The 20,193-nt window shown below is 46.6% G+C and overlaps 1 long non-coding RNA gene across 1 annotated transcript; it reads left to right on the top strand.

Annotated features, from left to right (window-relative positions):
- Window positions 1-6,464: 6,464 nt before the first annotated feature.
- Window positions 6,465-9,179, top strand: LOC144149564 (uncharacterized). The gene is made up of 3 exons (XR_013318333.1): window positions 6,465-6,598; window positions 6,672-6,758; window positions 9,068-9,179. It is a non-coding gene; the product is annotated as an uncharacterized LOC144149564 (long non-coding RNA).
- Window positions 9,180-20,193: the final 11,014 nt, after the last annotated feature.

The following is a 20,193-nucleotide window of genomic DNA, read 5'->3' as shown; positions in this document are numbered from 1 at the left end:
GACAGCAGAACCATCCCGAGGGACCAGGGCGGTGGAAGGGGGATTGCCTGGGTTGGCCACGAGCAGGCCGCAGGCTGTGGTTGCGTCCAGCAGCTCTCGTCCCCTGCGGGTGATGCGGGAGCTGCCCCAGACACGATTGTCCACCTTAAAATCTCCGCACATGGCAAGGCCCGGGCCCAGATGGGCCCGCAGCCACCCAACTGTTGTGGCATTTCAGGGCCACGTTGGGAGGACGTACACGCTGTGTACAGTGGTGTCCGTGGCCCCCGATCACACCTTGAGGGCTCATTCCATGGGGCCATCCGCGACCGAGGCCAGGTTCGCTGGAGCGCTGTTGAGCACAGCCCTTACGTAGACAGATTCTTCGTAATTGCCTGCTCGGTGGTTTGCGTCTTCGCACGGATGGCTGGTGCAGGAGCGCAGGCTGCAGCTGGTTGCGCGGCGGGGCACACGTACGTACCCCTGCAGGCACGGGGAGCTGCCACACACGTTGGTTTCCTGCAGAGCCAGAGCACATCGAAGTGCTCCCGCAGAAGCTCCTCTGCCAATTGCGCATGGCGTGGCCCCAGGTGGTTGCAGTTCCCCTGCAGGATGCGTGGCTGCTGGCCTGTCCTGCAGGTTCTGTTAGCCATGCTTGAAGGTTCAGGTGTGCCAGGGCGGTTGGGGTTCAGGCGTGCTTGAGGTTCATGCTTGGGGTTCAGGTGTGCCAGGACGGTTGTGGCCGGCCTGGCACACAAACAGCGTCACAAACAGGGTCAACTAGCGTCACTGTGCGGAAGCTACTACGTTGATGTCTCATTTAGCGATCACTGTTTGGTTTCGTTTTTGTTGGGAAAGAAAGGAAAAAAGTTTAAAAGTTAATTTGGGAATTGTGGAAACTTAGCTAACAATTATTGGACAAGGCCTTTACCGAAACAGTGGAATCAGTATTCATCATCATCATCATCATCATTTATTATACCCTTAAGAGCCCCTTGCGGGGTATTACATAAGGGGGCAGCAGGTACAGAAATTCCACAGCAGGTGATGGTCGATGGTACAAGCGTAGAAGTGAGGCAGATTCATAAAAAATGGCAGCAACACAGCAAATATATATACATACGTATGTACCTAAAGGAACTGTAACAATAAAAACAAGGAGCGAAGACCCCTTTCAAAATAATTAATATGAGCCATTGATTGGCCACATGAACCAATAAATCCCGCACAAGTCCCCACCAGCGGTCACGTCACACAACACTCACTCTCATGCACTCATAGCACTCATAAACATAGAGTCATTGACCGCGCGGAGTGGTCAAACCATTTCGCCAGGCGAGCAGCACATACCAAAATGCACAACACATGAGCTCGGGTGCCAAATGAGAACTATGTTAAAAGAATGAAAACTGTGCCCAATAAAAAGAGGATCTGCAATCAAACGGCTAGAAAGGGAAAGAGAAACAAGGTAAAAGGTAATTTACAGCAGCTACCGCAGCCCCAGGGCGAAAGCCCAGGCCCGTTCCGCGATTATATATGGACAATAAAAATAGGTTAGTGGTAACAGTCATAAAGATCGTGGGGCAACCATTCGGGCAAGGGCTGAGAAGTGTTCGGTCGGGGAACCCCCCCCCCCTCCCGAAAAGGTCGCTAAGGGACGAGGCAAGTTCTACAAAAAGCTACGCAATCGAGGAAATACTCTTGGCGTGGTGAACTTACTCGGGATAAAGAGTGAACAGAAAAAACCTTTGTGGAGTATTACCAGCAGATGTGTAGGTACGCTGTACCGAAGGTTGATGAATTCAAAAACCTTTCTTCAGTGCATGCCCCATTTAGATGAAGACGTGAAAAATAGATTAGAACAGCCTATAACGTCAGCCGAAGTCGAGGGAGCTATAAGGGATTTCAAAAATGGGAAATCTGACGGCTTAGGCGCAGCTTTCTACAAGAAGCTTACCGAAATTGTAGACCCCTTTTTGTTTCTGGTTTTTAGTGGAGCGTATCAAAGGCAAGTACGTCCGCCCTCCTTTGTGCGAACACACACTGTTTTAATACCAAACTCTCAAAGCTGAATGAAACGCCAATCTGTTTCTGGCTTCAGGCCAATAACTTTGGATACTACGGATTATAAAGTACTAATGAAAGTCATTGATCAAAGGCTGCAGGGTGTAATAAGAGCTGTAGTGGGCCCGCACCAGACGTGTGGTATACGGGGGAGAAGTATACTAACCAATGTTCACGTCGCGCGTAGCGTGTTACATTGTTGTGATTTATTTTGCAAAAGAGTTGCATGCTTCAAAATGATTATGAAAACGCCTTTGACAGAGTGTGTCACGATATTTTGTTTTGCGTTCTGGAGCATGTAAATGTGGGCGAGGTTGTGAAGGAGGGAGAACGCGTGGCGTACAGTGAATACTCAAAAAAAATTCCCCCGCATTTCCCCGAGGGGGAGAATGTGAAAGTGCGAATGCACGGTTGTCGGCCCGCTTGCGGCGCTTGCGCTCGGCCCCCGCAGCCCACCGCCTCGCCGCCTTCTCTTCCATCTCTTCCATCGAGTTTGTAGTATCACGTGTACACCACGCAGTTATCAAGCCGCTATAACGCCGCTGAGTCGCCAACGCACGCCGCTGACGACGTAGTTTGAATGCGTTAAAGATATAAGGCGCGTCACTAACACTGATGTCACCGTCGCGTCCGTGGCTTGGTCGGTAGAGCGTCGCGCTGCGGCCGCAAAGTCCTCGGGTCGAAACCTGGCGCCGGATGCTGTTTCTTTTTTAAATATAGAGGAGCACTGCGGACGCCGCCGCCGCCGCCGCCGCCGCCGCCGGCGGTGGATGGTTTGGGGTCGCTTATAAAGTGCATTCGCACTTAAAAAATATTCGTCCGTCAGGCAGGGATGCCCACCGTCCCCTCTCTTATTTTGTATTTTTTTGGAACCAGTTCATTTAACAATAATTCATGACACTGAGTTGCGCTGCTTTACCCGCCGTGGTGGCTCAGTGGCTCAGATGTTGCGCTGCTGAGCACGAGGACGCGAGTTCGGTTCCCGGCCAAAGCGGCCGCTTTTCTGATGGAGCAGAAAAGCAAAAACGCCCGTGTGTGCTAAATTTCGGTGCATGTTAAAGATTTCCATGTGGTCAAAATTAATCCGGAGCCCTCTACTACGGCGCGCCTCATCGCCTGTGTTGCGTCGGCGCGTTAAACCCAACAATCAATCCAGTTGCGCGGCTTTCCTTTTCACTCGAGTGAGGTGAAACTGCTTACATACGCTGACAACGTAGCTGTTTTCTGTGAAGACCAGGAAAGTAGTAGCATACCGATAAGGATAACTAAGGATTTTTTCCATGTAACGAATAGTTCGGTTAACTGGTCGAAATGTGCGGTTTTTTTATAGGGAGTGGGAATCGGCACCGGGTGTGTTTGAGAACGTAGTAGGGTGGCGCACGCCGTTGCGCTATTTGGGGGTAGCTTTGGACCAGCACGAACAAAATGACGACTACTGGGAAGGGTCAACAGCAAGGTTGCGTGAAAAGACCACAAAGTGGAGCGGTCGCGCGTTGTCGGTTTTTCCTCGTGCCACAGTCTACGATCGTTTTCTTTTAGCCAAACTATGGAACGTGTTACAAGTCCTTCATTGTTCGAAAGTTCATGTTCAGAGAATACATCATGTGTTTTATGTTTACATATGGTCATCGGTGTAGGAGCGCTTCAGTACAACAAATCTCGTTCGGCGGGTGAGGGAGGGTGGTGTACGTCTATGTCACATTTATTTGAGACAGCCTGTCCACCGGTTTTCGTTTCTATTTTACGAGACTCACAAGATCCCTTTATACGAACTGTCATGCCAAGAGCACTAGCCAGTGCATTGCCCAGGTTTATTATTTCCTCTGCGAATGAAAGATGTGGTACAGTCAAATGCTATAAGAAGGAACTAGTGGTCACGTTCAAATTTCTTACCGTATGGTTTTCCCTCGAGTACCTAACAGCCGTATCGATGAAGACCTCACCAAGAATTTGCAGGAAATGCTGTTCCCGGTCCCCTCTATCGATGGTTATATAGCTCTGTTCCTGGTCAGGATGTTTTATCTCGTGTAAAAAAATGGCTGTTCCAGCACCCGTGAAAACGTTTTTCTTTAAGTTACACACCAACACCCTCCCTGCTAAAACTTGGAAGGAAGTAAAAGGTTTGTTTGTTGCCTGGTAAAACTAATTGCACATTATGTGGAAAACCAGAAACAGTTGAACACGTGTTCACGGAGTGCTGGTACGCCATTTTCTTCGGGGATGTGTTGCACAGGACGTTAAAGAAAGACCTGCCCGTATCACCACATGGCATAAGATTTCATCTGTACAAAGTGATAGTAGTGTGTGGGATGATGTTATCATTGCTCTAGGCCTGCATGCCATTTGGAGGTCGAGGACGGCGGTACGCGATGCCGATCCTAAAGCGCTCACTGCGCGCAAGTATTTTGCACAAAGCATAACGATGCTGTACGAGATCCACAAGTTACAAGACCCTGACCACGAATGGCTGCCACGTTTGGAAGAGTGTACGACATCCACAAGTTGCAAGACCCTGACCACGAATGGCGGCGAGTTCTGGAAGAGCTGTGTACTTTTGATGTTTATTTTAAGTTTTTCTGGCAGCCAAAGCATGTCAGATGGTTTTTAACCTATCCTTGACTTTACGTGCGTTTTTGAAAAACGGTAATATATAAAAAAGCGATCATAACACAGTCAGATGACGCCGGTTTTATACCGCGAGAGAACAAAGTTAAATTCCCACCACGGAAGCGTTTTAATTTCTTTGCATTGGAGGTTTTGGTTCACATTGCACATCTTAAGGCCAACTTAACCAGCTCCGCTGTTAAATCACAAACTCTATAGGCTACACATGTATTTACACCGCGAGCTGTTATGAAGCTCTAGGTGTTTTATACTCCTAGGCGTTCGAAAAAAGAATGTCCCAGTATGTGAGTTCTCATGTTTCTAACGCCCATGTTTGAGAATGTAACGGCGCAGTTCTAGAACGGACCGGTATGCTCGTTTTCGTCGTGAACGGAACTCGAGATTTGGGCTCAAGTGGGGCAACCGCCCCGAAAGCATTGAGAAAGCAATGAGAGAGCTTTTTACTCATTGATTCAAGTTAATTTACAGGATGAAGTGGTCCGCGTGCAGGACTGAGATTTTTTGTTCCATGCATTTTTGTTCGGTATGTGCGAAATCGCATTGCACTAAAGCAGCTTCAACACGAGTCCTCTGCAGAAAACGGCTGTAACTATATGTGACTTCCTTAGGATTGACCGCCGTCAACGATCAAAAGAAATATGATTTGCTAATACTTCTCACTTGTATTCTATATCACCACTACGTTGGGCACTAAAAGTCTTTGCTGGTGATCCATCTTCACAGAGTGGACTGGCTCATCACTTTTACCAAGTTTTTTTTCTCTCTCCGCCAATTCGACCAGCGCTCCACCTCAGCCATTCGGGCTACATGTTCCAGTTCCCCACGGCTGGGTCACCCGCCTGCTTCTCTCTGCATTCGATACTTTTGTGTTAAAGTATCTAGTTACTGCTGTGTACTGTGTGTTCACCTTATTCATTCTCGATTTCATATCCTCACAGAAACAGCCAACAGCTGCGTCTGCTAACTAGGCAATGGTGCATATAGGCTTGTATACCTTGACACGAGCCTCTCATTTTGTTTTATCACTAGATCGGCGACTATCTCTCTAATGCTGAATAATTCCTCTAGGGTACGTGTTGCCTCTATGTGTACTAAAATTCTACCCCAGGCACCGTGCCGTATCTATGCTCTTGGTAGCACACGATAGCCCTTCTATTCAACACACTGAAGCACTCTCTTTTTATTGTTAGACTTTATAATCCTGTAAGATACAGATCTAGTCATCAGAGCTCTTCAAGTAGCACGGCAAGGTCACTTTCCCTCGATGAACTTCTAGTGCTAAACGTTACTCATATGTCCGTGCAGGCCCGCCCAGAGGAAATCGATACCTCGCGCCGCTGAATCGATGTCTCGACCGCTGCGTTGGTCAAATGGTCTACAGTCACCGCATACTGAGAGCCGCGATTTACGTGTTAATAAATCAGTAGAGCCTAGAAACTGCTGCTGTTTCTAATGCTATTTAGGTCTGTGTTGCGGCTTTCTAAGCCGACGAAATTAGTTGTAATGAAGGTGTGGTGGTTTTCTTAACAAAGGTATCGTCAAGACTCTGAAAGTGATGCCGTACAATATACACAAATCCTTGGTACCCTAGGCATATCCTGCATATCGTACTGCAAGTAGGTTCGATAGATAGGAATAATGCCGTGGTAGCTTGAAAGTATTTCTGTGTATAGGTTTTATTTAAGGTTTTGATGTTTTCCCGTTAACTTCATTACCTGTTCTGACAATTTTCGAGCCCGTCAGAAATGTTTGGGTGTGTACCAATCGATGCTCCTATGTATATCATTTGTCCTTTAGTTTTACAATACGACTGAAAATATTTGGACGACAAGAGCAAGCAAGCCGGGAAAATATTGCAAAGTGGACACACCGCATCACGAGACATATCGAGAAGTCTTGTTCACAAGGATGTACATAAACATAACAGCAGGTGAGGTATTGTGTACAAAATTAAGGAATCGTGCTTATATTCTCTGTGTAATTTGGGAAATGCGCACTTCCAGGAAAAAACGACTCAATGCACTTGAAGGGGGTCTTTTACGACATTGACTTTTGGCATGAAGTAACATACATGCAAATAACAAATGGAGGTATGTTCTCAAAGTTTACTTATTTTCAATTTTGATTAAACCCGATTTTGCTGGCAAGTAAAAAATAATATCGAAGCTTAAATATATAGTTTTTTGTGTTTCTTGCGCGTCTATGGTTTGTTAAGTACAAATTTTTGCTATTGTAGCCCACTCGCGTCGTAATCTATGTTACGTTTATGAACACAAGATGAATGAAAGAAAAACCACCACTATCAGAATGCCTACTAGCCGCAGCCTGTTTCGTAATTTTCATCAATGAACACCGTGGCGTCCCGTGAGACCCCATGCTACAGACGCCTGTTTTTAATCCGCCAAGAGGGACAGTTAAGCACAGCCGAGCACGGTATTTCATCGCGAACTAGAAATAACGGCAGAGGTGAGATTACGGGTCTCGTTTGGGGTGCACAATACAAAAACGCAATGACGCATTCCAAGGTACTTCATCCTGCGGACAGGGGCACACGTGTTGGCCAGACTAAACAATTACTCAGCAACCAGAGCAGCCTTGCCCCCTAATTAACGTGTTCCTCAATTGGCTTAAACAATGACACCGTGAGCTGCCGTTGTGCAAAAGGCGGAGCCCATCCTTTGAACATGTTTTACAGCGCTACCTAAGTCTGTCCACTGCTGTAAAGAACGTAACTCAAATCACGAACTTTTTTTTCGAGTACGAAAGGGGATCCTTCAGAAAATGAACGAATGCAGTTCTTACACCTTATCGGTAGAGTTTATAAAGCGCTGAGGAAAAAGGGACCATTTATCAAACTTTACCCTGGTATTCTAAATCCTTCCTTCACTCGAGCCTCCAGTCGAAAAAATCCTTGGGAGCCATTTTCTCGTTAAAAATTCATTGTGGGTCCACCACTACGCCGCACCGACGGAGCACATGGAGTGAGGTGCGAGCTAGAATACGGCCTTAGTCTAGCCACGGCAACTTGAGCCCTCCCTTTGGTTGAGCGGATATTCAGCGGCCGTCGTCTAGCAATCACTTGTGAAGGGGTTTCGGGATCATCAGGCATGTTTCCTCAGAAGGCTCTAGTGTAGCTAGAACTGAGTACACCTGTGCCGAAATGTAATTGCAACGCAGTATCATTCAGTCATATTTATTAGAGCTCCGTCAACTACCGTTAAAGAAAAGTCTATTTCTTAAGTAAGACAGACACTTCTCAAACGGGGTATAAAATATTACGATCACTCGCATTAATCCGACTTGGCTTTGGCAGTGGAAGTAAACTATTACTTCGACACCATTACTAATTACTAATACTAATTACTAATTACTAATACAGGAAAAACGGATGGAAGTTTGTTCGGTTCCTGCCAGCTTTTCGACGCTGAAAAATGAAAGTAAGAGCGTACTATGCGGGAAGCTAAAACTATGTCCTGGTATCTAAGTGGTAGTTAGGAGACCTTGCACAGTCACTGCTTGGTAGTGACGAATAGAGGCGGTCTAAAAATGGCAGCAGCCTACCGATATGTTTCATTGCGCTACTTTTCTGAAGTGCCGATTTACAGCTGTGCTGTTGCGACTGGGGCCTTTTTTTAGATGCGACGCATCTCTTGCTCTCGGGCTTGTCCCTCCTGCGTCGTCGTCGCGGCGTCCGTCCGCATCCCTCCTCCATTATTCTCTCCCACAGCTGTGTGCAACACTCTCACTCCGGCTCATTAGCATACCACAGCTGGCACGCTTTTTTGGCGCGCGCTTCGCTGCGTTAACAACTGCTCCGGTGCGCGCAAGTGCGTGCATGCGCGACTCTCCTCCGTTGTCTCCTCTCCTTCAATCGCTGAGAATATAAAGCGGGTATCGCGCCGCGGCGGTTCAGTCAAGCGCTCGCTCTCGCACTGACGTAACCTTGCTTTGACTACTTCGTTGAAACCCCCCATGCGTCGCATCACACCAGGGTTCCCTCGCGGCAAGATGGGTAATTTTCTGTCGCGTGCCGTGTTCTCGCGATGATAAAAACGAAGCCTCTTGAGATTCATGTACGCTCCCGAAAAGTTTGTTTCAGTTCGTTTGCAAGACTGCAGGCACACAAAAGTAGTGACTGAAAACACTATTGGTCCCATTTTTGAGAAAAACAATGCTTTATCATATACCACAGACGAAAAAAAAGTAGACCACATTGAGTGTTTCTTTTTTATTACGCTGACACATCTTTTTAGGTTTACGGCATATCCATATTATCTAATTGATTTGCGCACTTAAATTTTTTATCTGGCGGTTTACAATAATTTCAAAAATCAATAGTAGCGCGGTTTTGCTTCTGGTTGGTTTCTTCAAGCGGTTAAATTAACATGTTTTGTTCCAGAAAATGATGACTCGCACACGGAGCAGCTAGTGTACGCTGGTGAGAACAATACCTGTGGAGTAATTGTGACTCTGAACTACACACCTGTCGCTCAACGATTTCACTACCGTAAGCACATTTTAAATATGCCATTGATACATCCTTAGAAATATATTTTAAATGTTTTCGGGGATAATTGTTTATTCATCATGCCCTCGCGAGAAATCACCAATAACCCTGTTATGTGTACTTGGCAACGCTTGCATGAGCGCCCACACGAGGCCAAACAGTCTCACAAAAACCAAGTACTATGGACCACCCATACGGTGACCACGCTCATACGATCCGCCCACAAAAGAAGTAGCACAAACAATACTTCGGGTGAAAGTGTTCGTTGCGTAGTGCTTCTATAGTGCATATCATTCATAATTAAAGTGTCCTCGTCGCGTTTTTTAGGTGACAAAGCGAAGTTACCTGATCTGTGCTGTTTAATTAAACAGGCAGAGTGCAATTGTTGGCCCTGCTCGAGCCAATTCCTACAGTATGAATAAAAAGCTACTCCCGTTAAGGCGGAGTTGTATTAGGCTACGTGTGCATAAATGTTTCTACCCACTCACATGTGAACACCTGGCGGAAAAGCCAACGTTATGCACTGTGCCTCTGAAATACGAGGCGTTCCATAGGGAAAGGCGTCTGCGTTTGTTAAATTGTATGTTTGTTTGTTTGTTAGTTTTGTTTGTTTGTTTGTTTGCTTGCTTGCTTGCTTGCTTGCTTGCTTGCTTGCATGCTTGCTTGCTTGCTTGCTTGCTTGCTTGCTTGCTTGCTTGCTTGCTTCCTGAGTGCTTGTTCATTGAATTGCTTTTAGGAATCTGCTACTGTAGGAAGCGCCCGCCAAAGCAGATACTCCAACTACTCCAGCCAAGCATGCGACGCACAACGAGAAAGACGGCGTTCTCCATTTTGAATTTCCGTTCTTTTGTGTCGTCGTATTGTGGAGTTCGCTACAGACCGGGCTTACGGAATTCGCTGGGGGCGTCGAAAATTTCCAAAGCGTGTGGGACGCGTAGACTCTGCTTAAAGGTGCTGTGCCGGATACGTCTTGTCTCCACTTCAGACCATCTACCGAGATTTAATGACGTCGCTAAGAAGTCGTAGTTCTGGTGACACTGCGGCGGTGGTTGTAGTCGGCTATTTCAATGTCGATGTGTCCGGACTGAAAAGCAAATGGTTCGAGCGTTTTGTGTTTGAGATATTTGGCCTTCGGTGGAACACGGATCCGGCCAAACCCACCACCCAGCGGCACACGTGCACCCATTTCACATTTCATAAAAATTTTCCTGCAGCTGTGAGCATGCGTATTAGTGCATATCCTAGCCACAAGGAAGCCATTGTGACTGCCGTTACTCTATTACAGTGACTTTGCAGTACCACTGCACAGGTAGATTTCCCCAGAGCGATTGCCTTAATATTATTGTTTTCCTTATGCTTCCATACCGCTTTATTAGAGACGCGGTTGTTTAATTCAGACAGCGTATTTTTCGGTGTTTTGTTTAGATTTTGCGTTCAGCACTAGCACCACTACAACGCGGGCTATCTTCGTCTTTTGTTTGTTTTCTGGTTACATCTGGCCTCAGTTCAACGCCGTGTTAACCCGGGTTTTCTTTTAAATGCAACGCATCTCATGCTCGCCCCTCTGTCTTTTCTGCGTCTGTCCGGCGTTGTCCGCACAGCTGCGCCTCTCCTCCTCTCCTCTCTCCGATAGCGAACGCTCTCTCCCAAACAGCTGCGGGTTGGCGCAGCGCGCTCTCACTCCGCTGCTAGGCGGCGGTGGGCGGCGCTGCGCTCGGCGCTGGCCGCGCTGCACATGTGCAGTACTCTCTCTCTGCGCGCTCTCCTCTCCTTGGGGCGCTGTGAATATAAAGCGGCATGCCACGCTCCGACGGTCTCCGTCGACGGTCGTCCGCATTGCGCTTCCACTCTCTCGCAGTACTCGACGATTACTTGATGCAATCGCAGAGCCCCTAACTGTGCACTTTACGGACCACAAGGCACTCATTCTCGTCTGCAATAAAGACCGTACCTGAGCATACGTGTACTGCATGTGCATTGCATGGTGAAAATGGAAAAGTATGCCCACCTACACTTCGCGTGAGAATCCCTGCTATAAGCGTCATCAATACGATGGAAAACGCCAATGGAACCCCCCATGAGATGCGTTGCATCACACCAGTGTTCCCGCGAGGGGAGGTGGGCGTAATTTTTTCACAGTGCGTAGAATTGATTGGCTTTCGGAGAGTCAGACCAAATTTTCGGCGCGTTTTTCCTGGTCCATAAAAAAAACCACCGCCTATGTGCGTTCTACAAAGCGATTTTGAAGACGAAGTATATATACGGAACCACTTTCCGAACTACTGTCACTGCATGGTGCACGGATGTCAACAGCACTTAGTGCACAGCAGCCTCAGGCATCATTCACAAAGCCGTTTTTTTACCCCGTCACGTCACCGTTACGTCACCGTCTTCCATCATGGGCGACGGTTTCTCAGGCGATTTCTCGCCGAAGACGGTGCTACGGCGACGGGGAGCCGAGCTCTACGTTTCCGTTCCGTCAACACGACGGGACCACGCCCCGCGGTAAACCAGCCAATCAAAAAACAAAAATTTTACGGCTAAATTTAGCGAAAAGTGAGCGCAAACAAAACCTGAGCCGTTATTTATTTTTGCATTGCACAAATTAGAGTCACCTTTTAACGTAATATCACGACTTTTTTTTGCTTTTCAGAATAAGCACCCTCAATTTAAGGCTAAACTGATCACTAGGCAAACGACCCTGTACTCTGACGGAGCGCTCCAGTACGAACACTACTCCGTTACGTCTCCGTCGCAGTTTTGTGACGTGACGGCGGTGTAACGGAGAAGGTGGCGGCTGTATGAATGAGGCCTTAGGCGGACATCATGTAAAATACAAGTACATAAACGAAAAAACAACGTACTTTTGCAGTGCACTTTTAAACAAACAGAGAATAACGATATAAGTCTCTATTCGTTTATTCCGTAAAGTGTAACATAAAACTCAGATCTAACAAACTGAATCTTACTCCAGATTTTTTTCTTATAAAATGGGGTAACGAATTTGTATAGAGGAATCCGAATAGCGATAACCTTCATTTAAACAGCTTTAAAGGGCAACTGCAGTCGAAATGTTGACCTCTTGTAAAACTTATTTTCTTATATTGTGCCTACAAAGGCTTCGAGATACCGAATATTACAGCTGAAATACGCATATTCACGGCGCCAACGATCAGGAATCGGCGATTTTGCAACCTAAATTCATAAGACTGTGGCCATTACGGTCCCCCGGAATTGACATTCCAGCCGGTGACCAAGAGGCCGCAAGGGGCCGGCCGGCCGGAGCAAACCTGTGCGCAACGCTTCGCCCTTGCAGCAGCCTTGGAAGAAGCGCACCAAGCGGACCTCGAGCGGTGTCCTGGCTTGCCGAATGAAAACGCACCCGACCGGCCGGGATGTCACTTCTGCTTCATGGCTGTTGGCGCGATCCACCGGCAGGTGCAGCGCCACCTGCGATGGGGCTATTTACTGGTTAAAAACGCATTTAACTTGGCCATCAGGCCTGACCCAGTTAGTCTGGTGGTACTTACGGTACGCTTAAAGTAAATTGAGCCGGTGTGAAATTTGAGTACAGCTGTCGTTTAACCCTATCAGCCCTGAATTTTTTATTTGTAGTTAAAAGCGTGGTTCTGCGTTTTCCGCAATATTCGAACCCTGTGAGGTTATGAACAAAAAATTAGGTTTTCGTGCCAGTAATTAGCGTTTTACAGGCATGACATGTAATTAGGATTTCCGGTAATTAAAATCTTAAAATATTACAAAAAGTTTTGTTGCTTGTTTTTCTAAATCTTGGAATGTACTGAATCTAACCATATAGAACAAAGCTCCTAGTACAAGTATTTTTAGATTCCCAACCATGTCATCTAAGTGGGACTTCTGTCGTTGATTTGATTGATTGTAGGGTTTAACGCGCCGACGCAGCGCAGGCGATGAGGTGTACCGTCGTGGAGGGCTCCGGATTAATTTTGGTCACCTGGGGATCTTTAACGTACGCCGAAATCTCGTCCACAGGGACGTTTCTGCATTTCTCCTCCATCAGAAAAGCGTCCGCCACGGCCGGGAATCAAACCCGCGTCCTCGTGCTCAGCAGCACAACTCCTTAGCCACTGAGCCAGCGGGGCGGGTGACTTAGGTCATTAGGATCACGCCGAAGTTAACACGTTCTTGAGTGAAACGCGTTCCTCTTTATAGCGTTCAGCGATAGCAAAAAATGAACAATGGTATACTAAGTGAAAGAGGCATCTTTGGCGAACTATTTCCCAGAGAACTAGCGGTTTTGGTTTTGTTCTCAAATTGCTAGAAGTAGTTTGGTTACCGTCACCAGGGCCAAAAGGGTTTAGGAAATGTAACTGGGACTGGTTGGTCGAATTCACAACTTACGAGGGAACCAAGGATGAGAAAGTTCAGTGAGCTCCGCACTGAATCCTAGTTCCGACACATGAAGTGAGGAACATGTAGCAGTAATATGTTCTACTAAGCGTATCTAACATAGCCCTTACCACGGTGGAAAAAGTATGTCCTACTGGGCAGCTCGTTTCCGAACTCATCTAGCTAATAAAAGTGGATCATACTCGTTGCTGTCTCCCTACGTCAGCCGCCTCCCTAAAGACCTAATAAAAAATATTGTCACCATACAGGTGCCCAACTGTAACTACCGTGGAGCCCACAATTATTTATATCCTGCTAATGCCTTTCTTGGGCGACGTTGAGAAATTTACCATGCTAACTTTCATCTACCCAGGAAGTAGAGGTAGGTTGCAGGTTTTCGGTGAGGAGTGCAAGTGATGCTGCATTTGTGTTACTCGTGACGGCAATATAGCAGGCCAAGTGACAGCAATGTAACCAACCTGTGCTGATGCTTGCCGCAATAACTAAACAGCTCAAAACACCGGCGGTAGGCATGCGGCATCGTTGTGGAAGAGCGGGTGTGCTACCAGAGGTTATATTTCTGTTTGTTTTCCAGTTAACACAAAACGCTCAGCAGACGCCGGACACCACATGCACAATCAAGACCTTCTAGACGTAATGCGGACGACAGACATTACATTACCCCGCATGACTTCTGAAGGGACAATGGACGTTAGGTTACCGCCCTTTCGTTGGGCTGTTATGTTTGTACTGCATGCCAAGCGAATGAGTGAATGAATTCTTTAGTTCCACTTATGTACATCTATATATACAGATATTTTCGTATAAAGTGGCGGGGCCGAGGAAAAAAACTGTTGTAGACAGCTGTGTTAGTGCCTCCTTGTTTTCGATAAGTGGGATGATATATGCCTGAACGAACACGCACGAAGTTATTCGCTACTTGAGCAATAAATTCTACGGCAATTATTTCGTCAAAAGCGTGAAGAATGGTCTCTTCAAAATGATGTAGGAGCTTTCCGGACTCCCCTAGAGTGCACCACGCACGCTCCATCTGCCCGGTTTAACTTTTTGTGAAAAGTGAGAAAAAACACGAGTTAACTATGAACCCCATATGAACAGCGAGCCTCTGCATTAAGATGTAGAGAACTGTGTGAACAGCGAGCAGCGGTTGAAGTGCTTTTTCTCCTACCGTTTTACCTCTCTCCCCCAGGGCAGCTGGCCTCCTTACCTACATAAAGCAATTCTATATATATATATATATATATATATATATATATATATATCTATATATATATATATATATATATATATATATATATATATATATATATATATATATATATATATATATATATATATATATATATATATATATAAATATATATATATATATATACATATATATATATATATATATATATATATATATATATATATATATATATCTTAAATACGGGAGAAAATTGAAATAAATGATTTATCCTTTTTTTTCAGATAAATATTACCAATTCCTTGATTGTGAGCTGAGGGTGAGAGGTGATGGAAAGCGGTACCTACTCGAAACTGACGACTGCATATCGGCTTTTAGAACTTCGTGCCCGGCTAAGAATCATTACTCAATCTATGAAAACTGTCGGAACGAATCTCACAAGGGAACTGCCAAACCTGCAGATGCAGATCGGAGCACTAGTCTTTCAACATATTAGAGAAGGTGTGTATAAATTCCTCAAGATCAAATATATCGTACTGCAGGAATTATAACCGCACGCCGCTTTAATGCAGCACGTAATTCTTAACACATGAAGCATACATTGCTGAAGCCCGGCGGGCTTGCAGATGGCTCGTAAGGTGTGCGAACACTATTAAATACAAACATTTGTGGTCTGCAATAAAGCGCAATGAAGCGCATGAATTTATTTACAAACTACTTTGTGTATGGTGTTAATTTTAGTCGCTGAAAAAAGTCACAAATCAATGATCAAAAGGGGTACCACAAAGCATCATTCCAGTTATCTGCTGCCGCAAGAACACCGCTACTGCTATTGGTATTACCCCACGAATATTCACCGACGTTTTCATGACTGTACCATGAAAGATATGCAGGCTCCACAGCGCACCCGCAAACAGTGCGCCACATCAACCGTCAGCGCGAGCGTACCTAAACACTGTGCTCGCCTACTGACGTGCCCTCTTAATTGCGCGCCAGAGGTGTATCTCACTTGTAATGCTACTCAAAGGGTAGCAACCCCTCTAGAGGCTTGAAACAATTTGCGGCAGAGCACGGTGCTATGCAATGGCCCAAAGAAGAATTCACGATGACGGATAAGACACCTTAAGGCAGCTGATGGGGTCCGTATGTCAATGTGACGGTAAACGCAACGGGTGGCTGTCACACGGAAATGCTACAGAGAACGCTTCCAGTTTCCCGAAAGGATTGAGAAGGTTTGAATGGATTACTAAGAGTGATGCGACAGATTTTGAAGTGCTTCAATTACCGCAGGAATGTTTTATATTCTGCTATATTCGTTTGACCCAACCACCGCTGACTTTCGACCCACTCTTGAGGAACAGCTATCTCTAGTGCAGCGCACCAAAAACGCATAGAGTAGAACACAACATTCAGTGAAGACGACCTGTAGTCCGGTTGTCTGAACCGCCTTTGTTTCTAAATAAACTTTTCTCTTAACTCTATCTCTCACTCTTTGAGTGATAAATGTCGCTTACTTTATATTTATGCGTAGTGCCTGCCGAGTGCACCCCTGCCAATACCTATTCTGCGCCGTATTTCTCTGTAGGGGTTGGGTCTAGCACTAGGAACCCGGCCGAGGTAGTTATATTCTTCTATTTTTTCCAGTGTTTGCTGACATAGGCCAGAATGGGCGATTTCGGTATGTTTATTCATCATTAAATTCATATTCATATTTATTTTTAGCCCCCTGACCGTGCTCTCTGATTATAGTTCACCAAGCATTTCCGTACGTATTCTGCCGTCTCACTTAGCAAGACTATGTCGTCTGCAAACCTCAAATGGTTCCCGTACGCTTCGTTTCCCAGTAATTTCGTGTTATCTTTATCAAACTCTCTGAATACGTCGTCCAGACAAGCTGTGAACAGTTTTGACGAGATGGTATCTCCCTGTCTTACTCTCTTTCAGATTGAGAACTTCTCGCTTTGCTTGGGAACGATCATCCTGCCCGTATATCCCTTATATATGCCCTCTAGGATTCTAATGTAGGTCTCTTCTATTTCCTGGTCTTTTAATGTTCCCAGCATTGCTGGAACGTATACTGAATCAAACTCTTTTACTGCGAACCTTGGGGCTGAGCTCGCCTGATGCGTTTTGCAGATGCCTCACGAGCTCTCACTGCATCGGGGTCTGCCTGCCGATACGCGCGCTTTCTCGCCGCTTCCCGTTCTCTGACGTTTTGGAGATCCTCTTCGCGCCGCAGCCGTGCCGCTTCGCGTACCTCAGGGTCCTCGCGCCGTTGCCGTGACGCTTGGGCCTCTCGTTCTCGAACGCTGGGATCTTGGCGGCGTCGTCGCGCAGCCAGACGACACGCTTCGGCCTCCCGCTCTCGTACGGCAGGATCTTGGCGGCGGCGTCGCGCAGCTTCACGGAGCGCTTCTGCCTCGCGGGCTCGCACATCTGCAGCCTTATCCATCGGGCGACTCCGAGCGCGCGCTAACAGCGAACGGATTTCATTACAACGCTCCCCGCCATCTAGTAAACAATCCATGAACTAAACTAGAGGTAGCCACGCCATCTAGTAAACAATCCAAGCGCATCTTTTCATCATATACAAGTACCGCCATCTAGTAAACAATCCAAGAACTAAACTAGAGGTAGCCACGCCATCTAGTAAACAATCCAAGAACTAAACTAGAGGTGGCTACATACATACGTCGAGGATGGACAGACCCACGCCTTAAGGAGCTTCGCCCCTAAAAAGAGGAAAAAACATGTGTCAGCCAACCTTCTGTTTTGCTATCAGATGCCGAGTTTCCTTTCTTGGATAAGGGCTTATAAAGTGTACCGTGCATCCTTCGGAGTATGAACACGTGCGGTTTGGTTGTATGCAGTGTTTTTGGTGGTTGTTCCCCATGACTGTACAAGATTGTAGATTGTACTGTACCTTTGTGTTCGCGGTGGCTTAGATTGTGTGTATATATTTGTGCGTTTTGACGATTAAACGTTTCAGTTGCTAGTAGCGCTTCGTCCCGTTGTCTTTGTTGTTCAAGTTTTGTTTTTGCGCTGTTTCCCATTATGAACCTATACCAACAAGCCCAACTCGCAGTTCTTCTAAAGGAGTTTTTGGGATCTATACCTGGAGTAATGAAGCTTTCATTCCAAAAACAAAAGCCCCACTCGCTTTGCCAATGCATTGACTGAACACGAATATTGCAACGTGTGCCTTGGGCACTGAATACTACTGTCGCAGATACCTTGCAGCCTATGCCGAGGAAGACCCCGTCTAGCAGCAGAGCATATGGGCCCAAATCAGTAGCCAGCCCAATGAAATATACAGGGTGAACTGACTATTTAGGACTACTCTTTCGATTGTTTTACCTGCACCTACCAGAGCCGTAGGTGTGCCATACATTCACCCTTAATTCATTGCTACGAAAGTTTGCAGGCCAGTTTTGAACTATAGCGATATGTACGCTACGTCAAGGACCAAATCTCAACAAAAGCTGACAGCGTCATCAACCAAAACCCCCTTTTGTTTCAAAACCCATTATGGAACTGATCGCTACTGCACGTAACACCACCTCACTCCTTAAGGGGGCCATGAAGACAAAATACAAGTTCGGTTCATTAAAGGGCTTTCTTGAATTGATAACAGCAATACCAATGTTATCGCAAACTTCTTACAAACAATCAGGATATTAAAGAAAATGTTCGACAGTTTCGACTCTACAGCCGCTTTCTGGCGATTTTTCTGCGATGTCACAGAATCGAATTTTGTGCGATTGGCGGCGAAGGCATAATCCACAACCAAAAATCAAAACTGGAAGACTGCTGATCGCAACATTTGATGAAAACATGACAGCGTTGATGACAGCTCGTTATTTTCACGATCCGAACGCTCGAACATCAAAGGAATACCCACATACAGTGACGGCGACAAGTGACCTGAAAAACGTATCCAGCTCAATGAGGACAAGAAACATCGCGTGGGCGGCAGCGTGAAGTGAACAAATTAATCATTGTCATCTTAAACAGCATTTAACAACACCACGACGAGAAAGAGGGGACGCAAGGCGGCCCTCTTCCTCGTCGTTGTGTTGTTAAGCGCTGTTTGGGATGGACGGATACCAACTAGCCCAGCTGTCGATTCCTAATCACTGCCGCCAATGGCCTCCGTTGTCGTGGTTTGTTGCTGCAGCTCGCCTGTGGGCTGCTTCTGGGCAAAAAAAAAAAAAAAACGGGGTGACCTTCGCTAACGTGAAAGCTCGGAAGGGGCGAAGCATGTAGTGTTTATGTGCCTTCCAAGATTGTAAGTCTCTCTTGCCACACGACGCGTGCTGATATACGCGAAATCCCTATTACGAAGACAGAGAAGTGACATTCCACACGGAGAACTGCAAGTTTTCAGGTTACAGCGAGTACGGAGCGAAATAGAAGAAAGCAAGCAAGCGCGAACGACAAACGAGCATCCCGGTGTGTTCTTTTAGTACGCGTTTCTGCCCTCGGAGACTAAACGTTCTAGCGCAAGGCGTTGGAAAACGAGTGCCCCGCTATTTTATTACGGTGACCACATGAGAATACGACGTCGAACGACGACGACATGAGACGCCGACAGCCCTAGTCCCTAGGGGCTACGCCCCTAAAAGCCCGCGACGGCGACGGCCCGTCGCCTGCGGTCGTCGCCACCGCCGTCGGCCTGTGTATAATTTTTTTCAGTTGTCTTTGTCCTCCACCATACCTGTTTGTTGTACCCATTGAGTTACGTTTTCCGCGTCACTCGCCGCCATAGATGCATGTAGTTACCCCTTACCAGTACGGGCCGTATGCCCCGAAAAGCTCCGTTTCCATCCATCGTGCTCTCAAAAAAGCCTGTCTGGACAGCATTTAAATCTCGTGCTGTACGCACGTCACTCACGAAAATTATTTTAATCTAGTGCTGCACGCGCGCTGTCTCTCAACTTATGGTAAACAATTATTTGGGGCCGTTCAAGTAGCCACAGGCACTACAACGCAGCCACTCTAAACCTAAACGCCGAGCTTAGAGTGCAGGGTACCGCTGCCACTATTCGCGCGACCGTGCTTCTTACCTGCGAAAACATTTGGCTACCAAAAACATCCGGCTAGGATACTAACACTGCACGAAACAAAGGGATTGAAATGGCGCAATAATTGATTGCGTTTGCACACGGGTTCAAAAGCCGCCCTTCAAATCTACGCTACGGTCAAAATGAATTACTAAAACGTTAGGGCAAACCGCTTACGCGGGCCGAATTCAGAGAGAAACTCTGCTTCGTAAAATACACAAGACCAGAAGACGATTTTAACCCCTCACTTCCCTCTAATTCTCGGCAGCATTTCTTCGTCCGGTAGATAAATCCAGGGTCGTCATAGAAGCGAAATATCACAAGGGCGCCTATTCGCAAAGGGCGGCGCCCAGGCAGCCCCGGCTGCGCAGGTTGAT

Source organism: Haemaphysalis longicornis, unplaced genomic scaffold (genome assembly GCF_048455015.1).
Source record: "Haemaphysalis longicornis isolate Haplotype H1 unplaced genomic scaffold, Haemaphysalis longicornis Haplotype H1 scaffold_8, whole genome shotgun sequence".
NCBI classification, from domain to species: Eukaryota; Metazoa; Arthropoda; class Arachnida; order Ixodida; family Ixodidae; genus Haemaphysalis; species Haemaphysalis longicornis.
The sequence above is the reverse complement of the archived record's forward strand: the minus strand, read 5'-3'. Positions and strand labels throughout refer to the sequence as shown.